Genomic DNA, 17,904 nt, shown 5'->3' on the forward strand with positions numbered 1-17,904 from the left:
TGAGAATTTTGGTATCCAACCTTAAAACACAATGCAATGTAGTTGGTTAGTGTCACTAGGATTCGGAGCAGTGTGTGTTATGATTCTTTGTTTTGGTTTTATTCCTCATGGATGAAAAGAAAACAGTAGGCTAGTGTAATTAGCATGCAGTGCAACATTTTGTGATATTGCCCCTACGTCCAAAGGAGACAAGCCAGGGAGACAAGCCAGTAACTGGAGCCAGACATCAAGGACCATTTGAAAAAACATCCACTGGGTATACTTCACCACTAATGAAATGCAGGACATTCAGAATACAACACTGATTCTAACTAAGCCAGTAATACACTTTATAAGTCAAGATAGAGATCAACCAGCAACCCAAAACAACCCTCTTCCAAAACTATTTACATATGCATAGAGCACTATTTACACGGTTATCATGAAGGCTGACAGAGCCTAAGGAGTTCTCAGTCCATACTAATGCTCCATTCTCCCAAAGTTTTGAAAATTAAAAGTATTAGATACAATGCACCATTAGAGGGATTATGAAGTAAAATTTCCTTTTAAATGTCAAGATGGCACCTGGTTTATCCAACTCCAGGAACATTGTGGGCTTCGCTTTAGCAGATAGGGATTCACTGGAGCCGGCAGAAATGGTAGTGAGCCCGAGTTGTTTTGTGGATTTCAGCGATTAAGGCAGTGATGGCATTGCGGCTCAAATCTGTCATGGCTCTGCAGACTACGTACCATGGACTGGAGTCTGTAACCGACGACAGTGGTGGTGGCAGTGGTAACAGTGCAGCGGCGGTGTGGCGGCTTGAGCTCAACATGCTCGTTGTTGTACTTCATGCTTGCTGCTGGGCTGCTGAGCTCAGTTCTGATAGCACTCCAGGAGCTGCAGTGGACGCAGGTTGGATGCGGCACCTGAAGCCCCATATTACACCACATTGTGCTGCACCTGCACCACACAACCACCTTTATCTTCACCATCACATCACCATCTCAATATTCCCCCTCTCTGGAAAACAGATGGCAGGGGATTGAGTGGCAGCGGTGCAGTGGAGCAAGAGGAGAAAGGTCCGTGAATGTGTAGCAGGACTGGCGGATCCAGAAGGACCCAGAACAAGAAGGAGTGGACTGAGCCCGGGGCCCAAATCAGAGCCGAGGCAGATTGTTGCTGTGGGGGGGTCAGGGGGCAGGGCATCAAAGGGGGTGCTACCACTTTGAAAAGGTGGTTTTACCTCTAGTATAGTGGCCCTGCAGCTTTGTGACTTCTGTGACTTTCCTTAACCACAAAGGGGGAACGACACAGTCAGCAATTTTATTAAGCACTTTGATAAGCAGAGGGGGTTGCATCAGCAGCTTGCAATCAGCTCTCCCCCTCCTCCCCCCTCCCCTGCTCCTTTTGGCAGAAGTACATGTCAGAGGTACGTGGCCCCTCACATCTTTTTGACCATAGCTCATTAACAACTCCAAGTATAAAGATGTCACTCAAGGAGAAATCAAGACATCCAAATAAATTAGTAAGCAAATAAATATGCAGATTGACTGTGGACAAGCAACAGCCAAGGAGACTGGGGGTGCCCAGGATAGGGAACAGCACTTCATAGCAACTATAAAGCTGCACAAGCAGAGATATTGCAATTAGAATAGCATGGGATCCCTGGATAAAGACTACAACACTAACACTCATATTCATATAGTTGGATAGGGAGGCCCGCCCACCAGTCAGCAGTAATCCAACCACACCAATGAGATCAAACAGTTATATATATAGCCAAACTAGGCAGCTGAAGAAAAGAGAGCAGCCAGAGATTGGGTGCGCAGGGCCAGGCTGCATGCTTCTGCATTTTACACCAATTGGAAATACTTGCACAAGGTCTTTGAGGCTCGCAGGAACAGGATTACCTCTAGAAAAAAATGAGGAGTGCAGACTCTGACAACAAAGACATAAGGGTGCGGCAGCAATGGGGAACTAACAAATGGTGAGTCTTGCCTACTTATTCTTCTTGACCCCACTGCTGCCTTTGATACAGTCAACCACAATTCCATACTTAGCTCGCTCAAGACTTGCATCGGTCTTAAAGGTCTTGTCTTCAAATGGTTTGCCTCTTATCTCCAATACTGAACTCAACAAATTGAAATCAAAGACTGCCTCTCAAACCCTGCACCTGTCTCCCTAGATGTCCCCCAAGGCTCTATTCTATCCCCGTCTCTCTTTAACCTCTTTATCGAACCCCTTGCCACTATTCTAAAAAAAGCTGGAATCACTTATCACCTCAATGCTGATGACACCCAATGTTACTATAAGATTAGGTCCCTCTCTGACATACTTCATCTTAACAATATACTTAGCAAGATCCAATCCTGGTTCCACTGCAATCATCTCAAACTAAACCCCCCAAAAACTGAAGTCATCCTCTTCTCTCCAAAAAACAACAAGATCCCCATCCAATCCTGTATCTCTGACCATAATGCTGTAACTGTCTGCTCTCCCTATCCAATTCAGTGAAATCTCTTGGGATCACCATTGACATTCACTCTCCGTCAATTGAAGAAAATCAAACCCTTCATTAAACCTGAAGATTTCAAAGGGATTGTCCAATCTCTAGTACTCTCAAAAATGGACTATGGTAACTTTATCCTCACAGGAACCCCTAAAGTACACCTATTCCCCCCTCAGATCTGTGCTCCACTTAGCGGCCAGGCTAATCACTGACTATAAGCGTTTTGACCACATCTCCCCAGCCCTTGAGGCACTTAATTGGCTTCCCGTTAAAGGTAGAGCCTCCTACAAGACAGCATGCATTACGCATAAAGCTCTACACCAAGATACCCCATTATACCTCTCAAACAAACTCAAAAAAGTGGACGACTCCAGACCGATGAGAAGCACTAACGCTCTCTCCTCGTCCCCCCTTGTCTAAAAAGAGAAGCACACAATCACGCTACTTCTCTGGAAATGCACCGATCATCTGGAATGCTCTCCCCAAGGACCCAATATGTAACCCCTCCAACCTCAGCTTTAAAAAAGACCTCAACCTTCACCTTCTCATCAAATATTGGGTTCCATAACTGCACCTCCAACCCTACACTCAGCTGCCCCACCTTGATTATCCTTTACCTCATCCCTTTTCCCTTGATTCTCCCTTATCCTATCCCTATCACCCAGCCTCCCCATCCTGATTCTCCTTTACCTCATCCCTACTCTCCTGACTCTTCTTTACCTCATCCCTCTCTCTCACCCCTCCCAGCTCTTTCTTATTTTTCACCCTGCTCACTCTACCTATCTTTCCCCTCTTCTCCGTCTACTTCCCTCCCCCTTCTCCCCCAAAATCTCTCGCTATCTACTTTACCCCCTCTTCCCCAACCCAATTTTGTTTTTTACCCACCTATTCTTATCTAATTTATTCCTCACCCTAAGCCCAATCCACAATCTTTTTTCTCCCACCCTTCACTTTTTACATAACCTTACCTTGCTTCTTGTTACTGTTCAAAATAGCCCTCAGTGAGAGCCTTTGCATATATAGTGCTCCTTGCCCATTCTGTTTAACTAACTCCTTTTAATTTTACCTCTCCAAATGCTCTGCTATCGCCTGTGCCACCAATTACTGTTTAAATTAGCCCTCCATTTTGTTTTAATTATTTTGTTTTATATGAATGCTCTGCTACTGAATAACCTTGTCTTATAATCCTTTGTACACTTGTAAAGCGCTCTGATACCCCCGGGTCGAGCCAGCGCTATGTAAAATCTTTCAAATAAACAAGGGACAGAAAAGTCAGCAAGATCGGCGCAAGACAGGGACCGAGCTGCACAGCCTACCCATCACAGCAGAGGAAGGAGAAGAAGGTCAAGGCACCACCAGAAGCCGGGCGATTCTCAAACCGGCAATAAGGATTATCCCAATATATCAAGATTTTACAAGACTGAAGACAGAAACCCCAAGAGATCATATGGGCTGTATGTTGGAGAATGAGGAACTAGTAGCATACATTAGCCCAAGCCCCCTCCTAGCTAGTTAGGAGGCAACAATGCTGAGAGAGGCATACGCTTGTATCCCAAATTGCACAGTTCAGGATAGTCTAGAATCATAGAGATGGTGAGACTTGCAGAGACAGCAGATATGGCTACGGATAGTAACAGCACCCAAAATGCCACAAGCTGAGAAATAAATCATAACATAGCAGAAGACCAGACAGAGCGAACTGGTATAATTGAGATCTCGTCAACTATGAATGATGACAAATCATTAAGCAAGATGCAGGGTCTAATACTCACTTGACACATCCAAAATAAGAATGTGTTTGAATAAGAAGGCCCTCGTTCACCAAGCTAATGACCAGCAATATGATATACTGGATGATTCTATAAATTTTTGTGCTTGAGGAATTAATCAGAACTGTTCCACGCCCCCTGGCAATTCCGGAAGGGTGCATATACAACAATAATTTGGTGTCCATTGTACCCCAGATATACCATATAGAAAGCCCAACAAAAAAACAACAGCAAAATCAGATAGCAAACTACAACCAAGGGCAGAGACACCCAAAGGAGCCCCCGTGGGTCAATATCCCAGAACCCATTCTAACGATCAAGATCCTATTTAAAAGGATGGTCCGGAACATATTCTGAACATAATAAATTCCTCTTTGCTGGCAGCAGTGAAGGCGCTTACCTGGCAATCCCACAAATTAGAGATACAAGTAAAATTAATACATATGGCAGCACAAAGTGTCTTGACAATTGATAAAAAGGTGAACATGATTAATTCCAAAGTTGACAGGTGGACTACCAGAGAAAAAGGCCGGGGGCTACCGCAACTCCTGCAAAAAACGTGAGTGATTCAATAGTTGAAAAACTAACCACACTGCCTTATCTGCAAATAACTTTAATAAATCAATGCAGGGAAGTATGGATAAAGAAAATATAACTCTGAAAATGAGGAACCGCCCCTGGAGTAATAATTGCCTCAACGAAACTAGAAACAACAATTGGCACAGCTGTTCGAACCAGCATCATGATCCTGGGCAAAAGTGGCAGCCCCGCAACAAGCACAGATGATGGACATCAAAGCAGGACAATAGTCCAAAAGGCAATCAAAGGGCAGCTTTCCAGATGGCAAAATAAAAAATTACTGAAATCATTGAAAGAAATAAAGGGAAAAAAAGAGGGATGATATTTACACAAAAAAGCGTGAAATGACAACTCTCCCAAACCAAGTCAGTAACCAGCCTGATACTGGCACAGAGAGCACCAACAAGGGTCCATTGAACTATCCCATCTTCCAAATGAGAAACAGCACTATGGATGAAGTGGCCCAGGTGAAAAACTGCCAGGAAGCTTCATTTAAAAGAAATCTGAATGTGAAAAATACGGAAAGCCCACACAAGGCGAATTCTATGTCTTCCAATATCTATATGGCTCCTAACTCTCAGGCACAATCCTATTCCAAGATGGTGAACACCAACTATAGAAATCCTACTAAAGGAATAGAAAGTTGGTAGGCAAAGGCACCATCTGAGACCAGCAGAATCATGAAAACCTGAACAACAGCACTGAGGTCCACTGAGATGCAACTGTGCAAGCAGCTGGAGATGTAGCCCACCAGCATCAGAGCAGGATTCTTTCACAACAAAGTTACACCTACCACTAATGGAAACACAATGCAAAGGCCAAAATACAGTAACTTTACAAACAACAACTTCATGGAAGATGACAATGGCTGATCAAAGGGCCCAGATGCTCAAGCAACCTCTCAGCACTAAACCAGATGGCAAAACACAAGCAGCACCTTGCTGAAATAATAGCCAGATGGGGATCTTTGATAAAACAAACCTGCCCAATGGGCAGAAATATGAGATTGACGGAAAAGATATGGGAAAAGAATCCTTGGTAATCTTCACCCCAAATTAAAGATAAGAGTCCCGGGTGACTTCCTGAACTGCTCAAATATTCTATATCTCCTGTCGAGCATACCCTCACAGGTCTATTTAAAATCAGCTCAACTAGCATTGGTGCACTTCAAAAACGATACCTGGATAAGTCATAGGAAGTCAACCCTGATAAAATGGACTAGCAGGTTATATACTCAAAACATCATGGCAGAAACGAACTACTTAAGGATTGGGGGATCCGTGTAGATAACTGCCCACTGGAAGAGTACCCCCATGTACTAACACAGAAGTTGCATAAATAAGTGGCACAAGAGCCACTGAAAAGTATACTAAGGGGTACCAAACCGACCCCGAAACAAACCTGTGATAATAATATTAAAACCCAGCTTCACAAGGGCGATGGAACTAGACACTGAATGGAGGTAAGAGCATCTCATGACTCAAGGATATCAGAGGACTGGGCCTGGATCCCAACGGCACTGCAGACCAATGGAAGGGCAAATTCATAGTAAAAAAAAAAACTTTTGATTTTACCTGGATCCCAACACCATTGGATATCAGGGAAAGCTAATAAAGAAGCCATGGAATTCCTTAAAACAGGAGACATTTTAGATTTACAGGAAACATGTATGATAACACCAAGCGCTAATAAAGATTTCCAGGCAACCCACACATTGGCCAATAAGAAAAACATCTTTGGAAGACCAATTGGTGGGGTCTCAATTTTCATAAAATTAAACCTGCAAGTACGAGTCAAGGAATGGCCCAGGTACTCACCTGATGTTCAGATCATAAATATAAAAGGAATAGGACAAGAGGACACTCCAATCACAATTGCAGTAATCAATCTCTGTGTTAATCCAAAGAAGGTAAAAATCACGAACATTAGAATGATCCCCGTATTGATTAAAGAATATCTTTATGAGCACCCAGGGCATGAATGTATTGTTACCGGGAACATTAATATGAGAGATCTGTGCTGCCCAGAACAAAGTCAAGGGGAGAGTGGGTGGAACATCATGGAAGCCTGCATTAATGAAGTTAATCTGGGATCCCCGAAACAAATAGGGCAGTGCATGTCGCGTAGCTACACGTAGCGCTACTTCGCAAACTAAGCCCAGGGTTACTAAATGCCCAACACAATCAGTGAGCTGGCATCGATAAAACAAACTAAATGAGGACCTTCACTATTTATTAATGGCATTGTCTCATTTTTATCTCAAGTAGAAGCATATGCTCCATCTTTGGCTAGCCTTAAGACACCGATTCTTTTATTTGCCGATGACATCTTGTTGTGTTCTAAGACTTCACCAGGCCTCCAGAAACTTCTGATATACTTTAATGAGTTCTGTGAGGATCGGGGCTTGAAAATCAACACTTCCAAAACTAAGGTGATGTTTTTCAATTGGCATATATCTTAATATTAGAAGGGGTTCCCCTAGAAAAGGTAGATTCCTTTGTATACCTGGGGGTTAGATTTACAGAGGGTATGTCTTGGCATCTCCATATTGACAAGGCAAATGAAAAGCTTAAGCAGTTCTCAGGAGTAATACTCAAGGAGTCTTTGACATCACATACTGCACCCATTTTTCCTGCACTAAAGATCTATGAAGCCAAGGGTTTGGGTCAGCCCTGTTTGGGGCAAAACTGTGAGGGTTCTCAAACCATGAAAATATCACAAGAACAAATTCCTTGAAATCTTGTATCCTCTGTTTAGCAAACTAGGTATCTCTAAGGTCTTGAATAAAAAATGTTTGCAGCCTGCTGTATTGGAGACATGTGTGGCCTACATCTGAACCTGCCCACTATGTCCATTCTCTGGATGTTATGAAGGCCAACAAATTTATCAAAAATTCCTTGGTTTAAAAACATGAAGACAGCCCTATGTTTGTTAGGGCTTCATGATTTGTGGGAACATCCAGATACATATATTTTTCCTTCAAAGGTTGTGATGAAAAAGACATATTAGACACTTGTGATGGCCGAGGATTCTCTGAAGCTAACTAGTGAATGTATGGATTTTAAGCCTATATGAGGTTTGGAGCCATGAGGTTTGGAGCCATTTCTGTTCCACTCCAAAGGTACCTTTACTTTCAGTTTTGCATAAGCATCTTACCTCTTAGAGTGTGTACAACAGGTTGGGCTGGGAAAGGAGGCACCTCATGCCCAATTTGTGATCACGCTAATGAAAGTGTTTCCCATGTTTTGTTTGCATGTCCAGGCGATCTATCTTCTTGACCTACCTGACTTGTGTCCATCTGCATGCTAATAGGTGTACGGAATTATAAGGAATAAGTAAAAAGCCAGTTTTTCCTTTGGTTCCTACACACTCGCCTGTATGTACCTCTTGTCACTCACACACAGAAAATTGAAACAGGCCCAGGCAGTAAACTCAAAATATGTCAGGAGTAGCAATTAGTACAAAATTTATTAAAAATGATTTATAATACTTCTCCTATATATCATTGTATGGTAAAAAGGGGTGAGGGGGGAAAAAGGACTGATTGAAAACAATTCAAATGTTTTCTAATACAATGCTGTATGGAAACTTAACACGAAACACAATTCATATACAATGTATCCTAATGTTATTAGGGAAAAGATGAATACATAGCATTAGCACCAATACCATTAATAGTACGACAGTATACTTTGTCATTCAATAAAACATATTCGTAACAAAAGAAATGCTGGCTGAAACCCAATACTTTGATTCTCTTTAGGTATCTATGGATCTAGTCAACCAAACGAATTGTGTAGCAGAGGCATTGTGAGAAGTTGGCCTGATATATACTGTCCACTGGTTATAGCGGGCACCTTGTATCAGTCCAAACAACCCCTTATTGGTTATAGGTTAAAGACAACCTTTATTGAAAGCTATCCTAGGGGTAGCTATGGAGAGCAGCCTTCAGGCTAAGTCTTGACGGAATGTAAAGCAGCTTGTTTTACCAGCCTTCAATCTCATGAGTCACTAAATGAAAGATATCCACACCAGGTAATTATATAAAATATATGTATTTATTACTAAATATACCCTCCTAGTCTCTTTATGAGACTAGAGGTCAAAACACATAAGTTACACTTCAATAATCGCAGTAAAATAGCACAAATACACATCAGGCCCTAGGGGCGAGCGAAACCATATACTAAAATAGTGGTATAAGAACCATGACTTAACTAGACAGAAGGCCTAGAGCCTGTAGAATTGCTGGGACTCCAAGGAACCACCCAAGGTAGTGACACAGGGGACCCACGGGGGCCGTGTGCAGTGTGTGAACAAAGCCGCAAGCTCCTGTTAGCTTATATGGGGAAAGTCGCGGTTAGATTTTTAGAGATTAGGGACACTTAGAATTGAGTCAGGACCAAACCCTTTTGGACTTAGGAAGTTCTAGGGCTAGCACCCATGGGAGCACCGGAGTACTCGTGTTACCTCACCCTGGAAAGTCGGGTGCAAAGCCGGGTGCATATGTGTCGTTTGGTGTCAGGTCGCGTCGTCGATTTCAATGGGAGCTGGCGAAGAAGTGCTGCTACCGTGAAGATGTGAAGTGTCTGAAGAGATCCAAGCCTGCATCAAAGATGAGAAGAACATGAAAGCAGAGGGGACAGAGACAGGCTCATTAGCCAGTGACCAGGAAGGCGATGGACAGATGCCCACCGATGTCAGGTGATTTCAGGTGAAAGAGGTGAAGCTTTACTCTTCAGCCACGAAGACCAGGAGGTGTCGTGGATGACCAGGAGCTGGATTCGAGCTGTACCACAAAAGATGTCGAGAACTGCAGCATTGGTGCCCGGATTGGACACAACAAGCCTTGGCAACAGCAATCCACGCAGAAACAAGAAAGATGCTTTGGTGCAGACCAGCAAGGTCTGTGGGACTCACCACTTGATAAGAAGTCAGGGAACACCTGGAGCAACAAGGAAAGCCCAAGGAAATTCAAAGTTACCCCTCAGGGACCCACCAGTCAACGGATCAGGGATCGCGAAGGGACCTCAAGACAAAGCACAAAATGGCAGCCCACGGGTCACTCGGAATTACCAGGCTAACAATCTTCAGTGGATTCAGTGCTCAAGGTCGTGGCTACAAGCCAGCCCAAGCATGACTTCAGGATACGTCAAGAAGTCAAAGCACTTGCAAAAGTGCATGGTAATGAGGAGTTCCAGTATCCACACTACTCACAAGAGCTGCGGGTCTTAGCTTTGCTGGGGACTCGGGGCAGCCTCTGAGATGTCTGGAAATCTTCTTACTGGTCTGCAAATACTTCAGAGTCCGGCTGGAGCTTTGGAAATGCAGACCGGCAAATTGGTTTGTTGGTACCTGCCAAGCAGGGGAGTCACTCCTTTGACCCCAAGGTAGATTTCTTCAGTCCTCTCATCTTTAGCAGAGCATTGAAGGTCCAGGAATTGCCTTCAGAATTTCATCCAGGGTAATCTAAAATTCTGGTTACAGAGGTTCCTTATGTATACCTATGGAAGGGGTTGGACTAGCTCTGTGGACCCACCTATGGGAGGGTTTGGAAAGAGGGGTGGCTACACCCATTTCATTTGTCCAGTTTCATGCCAGAGCAGGGGCTGGAAGCCCCTGAACCAGTTTGAGCTGGATTATGCACAGGGACACCAAATGTGCCCCCAGTGCAGGACTTCAAAGCACTCAGAGAGTGCTCCCACCCAGCCCCAATACACATAATCCTGTATGGAAGGTGGCTACACCTCCCTGTGACAGGAAACCTATTGTCCAGGCCTCCTCTGCCAGAGTTTCAGTCAGCAGTAGGAGGCCAGACTTGTGTCTGCAGCATCCATTTTGTGATGCCAGGGCTCTATTAAGTTTCTACCGGGTATACCAGTGCTGCCATGTCTCTCCCTCTGGGAGGGTGGGATCATACTCCCACACCAGTTACTGGTGTGGGGGTATAATTCCAAGGTGTTTGACACCAAACAGGACATGTTTCCGTGCAGCCAGTCCAAAGTTAGCATTTACCGTTTGGTTATAATGCACTTAAGAGTATATGGTCAGGCTGCACTACAAACAGCATCATAGAAAGGTCTCCGGATGCTGCAGAGGGGCACTGCTCATGCAGGGACACCCTCTCACATAAGAACTAAGTACTCTGCCTTCAGGATTGATAAGGCCTGCCATAGGAGTGACTTATAGGTTTATATGTGTATATATGTATAGTGATATAGGTAACCTATATCACAGTAAGGGGTGCTGGCACCACCTTAACCAGTCTGCAGTAACAGACCAGTGGTGTCATTTTGGGTGGCTTTCCAGGGGTGGCATAATACATGCTTCAGCCCCTGGTACCTATGCCCTGGGTACATAGTATACCATATACTAGGGACTTATAAGGGCACTCCAGATCCAATCTGAACTGTACCTAAAGTACATGCAATCAATTTAGAGAGGAAAAAGCTAGGCTGGGGCCCTGAATAGCAGGGTCCCAGCCAGACTAAAGTCGAAAAACAGTGAAACAACAGATAAAAGTGGGGGTAAACATGTGAAGCAGATCCTACTCTCCTTCACAACACCCCCAAACGCAGGGACATTAAACTAACCTTGACCAGTTGAGTCTTCATGTTCTAAGTGGAAATATCTGTATAGTCCATCTGCATTGGTATGGTTACTCCCAGGTCTATGTTCTACTGTATAGTCCATCCCCTGAGGAGAAATGTACCAACTGAGAAGTTTGGGGTTTTCACCCTTCATCTGTTTTAGCCATAACAGGGGCTTATGGTCTGTCTGAACAATGAAGCTAGTACCAAATAAGTATGGCCTCAACTTCTTCAGAGCCCAAACCACAGCAAAGGCCTCCCTCTCAATGGCTGACCAACGTTTCTCTCTGGGGGTCAACCTTCTGCTTATGAAAGCTACTGGTTGATCCTGACCTTCATCATTCAGCTGTGACAGTACAGCCCCTACCCCCAACTCAGATGCATCTGTTTGGACAATGAACTTTTTTGAGTAGTCAGGACTTTGCAGAATGGGAGCAGTGCACATGGCCTGCTTCAGGTCATCAAATGCCTTTTGACAGCTAGCTGTCCACTGAACATTTTTGGGTATTTTCTTAGAGGTTAAGTCATTCAGGGGTGTCACTATTGATCCATACCCCTTGACAAATCTTCTATAGTACCCAGTCAGGCCTAAGAAGGCTCTCACCTGAGTCTGGGTAGTTGCAGCAACCCAGTCCATTATGGTCTGGATTTTGCTCTGCAGTGGTTGAACCTGGCTTTCACATCGCAGTTAAGTAACTTGACATAAAGTTTGCATCTCTGTCAGATACTACCTCCTTAGGAAAACCTACTCTTGAGAATACACCCAAGAGAGCTCTTGCCACCACAGGTGCTGTAGTGGTCCTTAGGGGAATTGCTTCTGGGTACCTGGTGGCATGGTCCACCACCACCAGTATAAACCTGTGCCAAGATGATGTCTGAGGATCCATGGGACCAACAATGTCAATCCCAACCCTCTCAAAGGGAACCCCCACCACAGGTAGTGGTATCAGGGGGGGATTTGTGGTTCCACCTGCCTTGCCACTGGCTTGGCAGGTCACACAGGAGCGACAAAACTCCTTAATGTCTTCAGACATGTGGGGCCAGTGAAAGTGAGGAACAATTATGTCCCAAGACTTGTTCTGGCCCAGGTGTCCTGCTAGGGGAATATCAAGGGCTGGTGTCAATAGGAAGCCCCTAAACTTCAGAGGTATAACCTACCTCCTGAATGCACCAGGCTTGGGGTCTCTACTCTCTGAGTAAAAGAGTCTATTATCCCAATAAACTTTATGGGTACCATTAGCATTCCCAGCAGCCTCACCAGCAGCTTGCTTTCTGAGGGGTTCAAGGGAGGGGCAGGTTTTCTATCCTGGCTCAGATCAGACCTGGAAGGGCCCCCTCTCCCAAGAACTCAACCTGCTCAGGTTCAAGCTCCTCTGGGACAGTTCCTTCTTCAGGCTCAAGATCATCTCCCTGAGGAGACTGATCTGCAGTCTGAGTCAAGTGGGAAGGCATAGCCTTAAACCTACTGCTCCTCCTCTTGGGAGGCACCTGGTCCATTATTCCAGAATCCAGGGCATGTCCAGTGTTAGACATTTTGGCCTGTGACCTATTCACAGCAATGACATGGGCAAGGATCCGTAATATTTCTGCATGTATTTTGAGCTCCACTTCAGCCCTAGCTGAAGTCTCTAGATCATTGCCAAGCAAGCACTGTACTGGTAGGTCTGCAGTTACTCCAACCTTCTTAAGGCCAGTTACCTCTCCCCAGGAGAAGTTAACAACTGCCAGAGAATGGCCTGTTCTGACGTTGCTAGCATTGGTCACTTGGTACATTTCATCAAGTATAATTTGCCCAGGATCCACAAGATCTTACTCACCATTGTGACACTTGCTCCTGTGTCCCTGAACGCCAAAGCCTTTATTAAAGGCTGTTGTCTGTATTTGCCCAGATTACTGGGGCTCACAAAGGGGGATATACCCATACCCCCATCACAGACTAGAACAGCCTGAGTTGGAACTCTGACTAGGCCAGAGTCCATCTCAGAACCAAGGGTAAACCCTACTACAACCTTTTTCTGAACATTACCACCACCAATTGTAGCTGTACTAGGGGGAACAGTTGTCTTAGGGGCAATGGTGGCTGGAGTAGATTCTTTGGACTTGGTGCAGTCACTGGTCCAGTGAGTTTTCTGCTTACAGTTTTTGCACCATGGTTTCTTTTGGCCTTTTCCCTTGTTAGACTGTGAATCCCCACCTAAAGAAGATTTTTCGGGGCCTTGTGAAGACTTCTGGTCTTTACCCTTCTCCCCACCCTTGTCAGAGTTTTTAGGATCTTGCTTCTTGGGTTCACCACCTTGGTGCTGTACTATCTACCTCACCCTGGTTCTGACCCACTTGTCTGCCAGGTACTGGTGCAACAGCTGATTTTGACAATTAATAAGGATCGGCTCCCTCATAATTAAATTGTACAATCCTTGATAGTCATGCACTTTACTGCCAAGTAACCGACCCTCCAGAGCCTTAATAGCACAATTTAGAAAGTCTACCCAATCTTGATTCTGTGCCTTTTGGGTATCCCCGAACTTTAACCTGTATTGCTCAGTGGTAAGGTCAAACCCATCAATTAAGGCCCTCTTCAGACTGTTGTAATCATCTGCCTCCTCCTCTCTAACAGTGAGGAGATATTTCTACCTTTTTCTGCAAAGGAGAGCCATAAAATTGCTGCCCACTGCTCCTTGGGGTTCCTTTGTACTTTACAGGCCTTTTCCAGTGCAGTTATCCATTTGTGGATGTCATCCCCACTCTGGTAAGGAGGGACAGTCTTATTCAGGTTTTTATGGTCATAAGACCCCTCCCTATCTCTAGGGATGTTACTGACACCATGGGACTCTAGTCTCATCTTTTTTCTAGCTCTGTAGAGCTCTAAGACCTCCCTACACTGGACAATATCGGTTATAGTTGTTGGATGAGGAAGTTCCAATACATCCAGGCGTAGAGATTTTCTCAATGTGGCAACTGTGTTTGTGGGCTGCTTTGCTGCCTTTCCGAATATGCTAGGTATGCGAGGTTGTAAGGTGGAAGTAAACAGTAGAGTGTGGTCCGGTGTATCCCGCAATGCTGGTGGTTGGGAAAGTAGCAGGTCCTCAAATTCAACAATGAGATTATCAATTTGGTCGATTACACAGTTCGATAGTATCCCCCCTGTATGCCGTCCCTAAATATTGGTCAATCAGTCAATCAAGCAGTCTGATTGGGCTCCAGTGCAACACCCAGCAGTAGAGGATAGATGGGAAAAGCGATGCAAAACAAAGTCTTGCTAGCATACCTCCTGGAGATCGGATGTTAAAGAAATGGCCCAGCCTCCTTTGTGCTCCCTTGGGTGTGGATGGGCCTGCCCTTGGCCCGGGCTTCGCCCGGGCTCGCCTGCACACATCCCACACTCCTGGAGCCCTCCTCAGGTTTTCTAGCGCCTCCTGGCACGCTACAGTGATGCGTTGGTGGCGGCCGGAGCCACAAGGCAAACTTGGGTTTGTTGTCCCCCCATGCAGGCAGGCAGACAGCAGCAGCAGTGATAATACGGGCGTCCCACGCTGCGGTAGCCCTCTTTGGGTTTTCTATCACCTCCAGGCACGCTAGAGTGACGGTGTTGTTGGCAGCCGGAGCCACAAGGCCAACCGGGGCTTGTAGTCCCCCCCAGGCAGGCAGGCAGACAGCAGCAGCAGTGACAATACGGGAGCACCACGCTGCGGGAGCCCTCCTAGGGTTTTCTAGCACCTCCTGGCGCTAGAGTGATGGCATTGGTGGCGGCCGGAGCGGCAAAGCAAACCGGGGCTTGTAGTCCAGGCAGGCAGGCAGGCAGGCAGACAGCAGCAGCAGTGACAATACGGGCGTATGAATACATTTTTCCGCATAGATTTTACCTACCAACTGATGTATATTTGCATGATCTTTTTTGTGATGGATTCTTAATTATGTTATGCATTGTATTTATTGTATAAGGATTGTGATTTTGTGGCCCAAGTGCTCGAAATAAAGTAATTTGAAATTAAATGAAATTAAGTAAGTAAGTAGTAAGTAATTATCTTTCTTGCATGATTACCTAAAATCATTTACAAATACAGTATGGATTATGTCATAAAACAAACATCTGATAATAAAAGATCTATAAAATTGTTAAAATGTGTGTGACCCATACAAAATTTAAGAACGTCTGAAAGTGCAGCAGAAAAATGATATGGGTACAGCAGTTAGCTCGAGGTTTTTTTAGGTAGCAAATGCAGAAAGGCATCACCGGGCAAAGCTGAAAGGCATAGGTAGGTGAGCATGCGATGTTGTGGCATGCAAGCATGCATATGATTATTGTATGCTTAAGCACACATATGATATTAATGAAAAACAGTGCTCCTCCCAAAGTAAAATATGAAATGTAAAAGAATGAACAGTGGTACAGGTGAATGGTATACAGAATCATATTGTGCCAATGTTACTGTCACAATAAGTGATCGGTAGCTTATGTTTTTTTTACTTTCGCCATCAATTTTTGCATTGTTCGCAGAGTCCTTCCAGCTGCCTCATTGAACTTTACAATTGGTACAAGGTCCATCGGCACCGTGGTAGTGTAGATGAACATTAGGGCCTCCTTGCATGATCTTACTCCATTTTGAAGGAAACATTGTTCTTAAGTATAGTCACCTCTGGCCCAGCAAGCATGGGCAACAACAAGTAATATGCTCAGCTGACTCTGTCTGGTATTGGCACAAGCAACATCCCCTGCTTCTTGGCAGTGTGTTTTTCCAGTGGCCCCTATAGTTCCATATTGGTAATGTTAGGAGCCTGGTTCTCAGAACTTGCCTTCCCAATCCTACCTTCAAATATGGTTGACATGAAGTGGCTTTGTTTGAGTAGATGGGACCCTCTGTGCCAGGGATGTGTCTAATCTGTTTGAGATCCTGTTGCCTTGAGATGTGTTTGCCCTGTTTCTTTAACAGGCTTTTTAGGTCGGACATCGGCAAGGGTGTATCAGTTAAAAGGTCTAATGGCAGGCCCAATAACGTGTTGGCCATCGAGAGATACCTTTCCCAGTGGGTAGTATTATCAATAAAAAACTGTTTGTAATGCTTCCCTGATTGTGTCAGGGCCTGCCTTAATCACTCAATAATATAATTTGACTATATCTTTTTTTTACATTCAATGTCCATTTCTGGAATATTGAACTCAAAGCGGATCAGTGTGCGGCTTGTTGAATTTGGAAGATTGAAAACCTTTCTAAAGACAGTGATATGCAGGCGCTCCAATTTATCGGTAAGCACACCCGGAAAGGCGAGATAGCCATAGTTCAGTGTTGGAATTAGCTTTGCTTGCAATACTCTTCGGATACCATCTGTAGATTGGTTCTGGAGCTTGCAATTTAACTTGCGCAGATTGTGTGTGACCTTAGCGGCTTTCGCCTTGAGTGCTTTGGTCTGCAGTGTTGATCTCCCAGTGTTTGAGAATTTTACTACCAGATACGTGTATTTATTAGCTGTAGCAATCCTTACCTGGCCGAGATACCAACCCAATAGTGATTTTTTGGGTTTATAACAAAAAAAACAGCACCTTCATTTTTTGCATGATCAGAAGTTTAAGATGGTTCAGTTTAGGTGGAAAGATGTTGGCTTTCAGGAGTGCCTTTCCCAGATCCGTGGTGTATAAGTTGAACAATGTAGGGGCAATCACACAGTCCTGTTTTAACCCTTTGTTCATGTAGATCTTAGCTGTTACACATGCCTGTGTAAGCTTAGTATGAACCCAAGTACCGGTGTGAAGTGTCATTACTGCTGCCAGAAGTTTCCTTGGGATGCCCCACTTTGCAAGTTTCGCCCACAGTATGTTGCGATCAATGTCGTTGAAGGTGGCAATATCATCAACGTAGCATGCATAGAGAGGAGGGGAGGCAACCTCTGTGGCGGTGGTTGCCAGATATTATAACAAGATGGTGTTGTCCAGTTTAGATCAGTTGGCCCGAAATCCGTCTGCTATTGCGGTATGATAAAAAAAAATGTATCCATGCCTCTAGCTCTTTCAGGAGCACTTTTTCAAACGCCTTCCCATCAACGTCCGTCAGCGGGATTACTCTGTAGTTCTCTGGGCGAGAAGCATCCCCTTTTTTGCAGATGGGATGCAAGATGGAGCCTTTCCATTAGTTTGGTATCAGCAAGGTATTATAGCATTGGTAGAACAGGCTATTCATGTGAGGAGCTAAAAAATCTCGATCTTCATTGAAGATGCTGCCTGGTAACCCATTAGGCCCGGGAACCCCATCCTTCCTGATTCCCTTGCGAGTAATTAGGGTTCTTTTTCTGTTAGGGCAAAGTGCTCTGCCTAATTCTCTTCAGGGTGGTTTCCCACTACCTCCATGGTTGTATCCATGGGTTTATATAGGTCGACATAAAGCTTTGTACGTGGGCTGCCCATTTGTTGCCGTATACAGAATTTTCTGTATGGCCTCCACCATTTAGGACATTAACATAGCTTCAAAACTCCTTGTTCTTTTTGGGC

The sequence above is a fragment of the Triturus cristatus genome, chromosome 8, assembly GCF_964204655.1.
Source record: "Triturus cristatus chromosome 8, aTriCri1.1, whole genome shotgun sequence".
In the NCBI taxonomy this organism is placed as follows: Eukaryota; Metazoa; Chordata; class Amphibia; order Caudata; family Salamandridae; genus Triturus; species Triturus cristatus.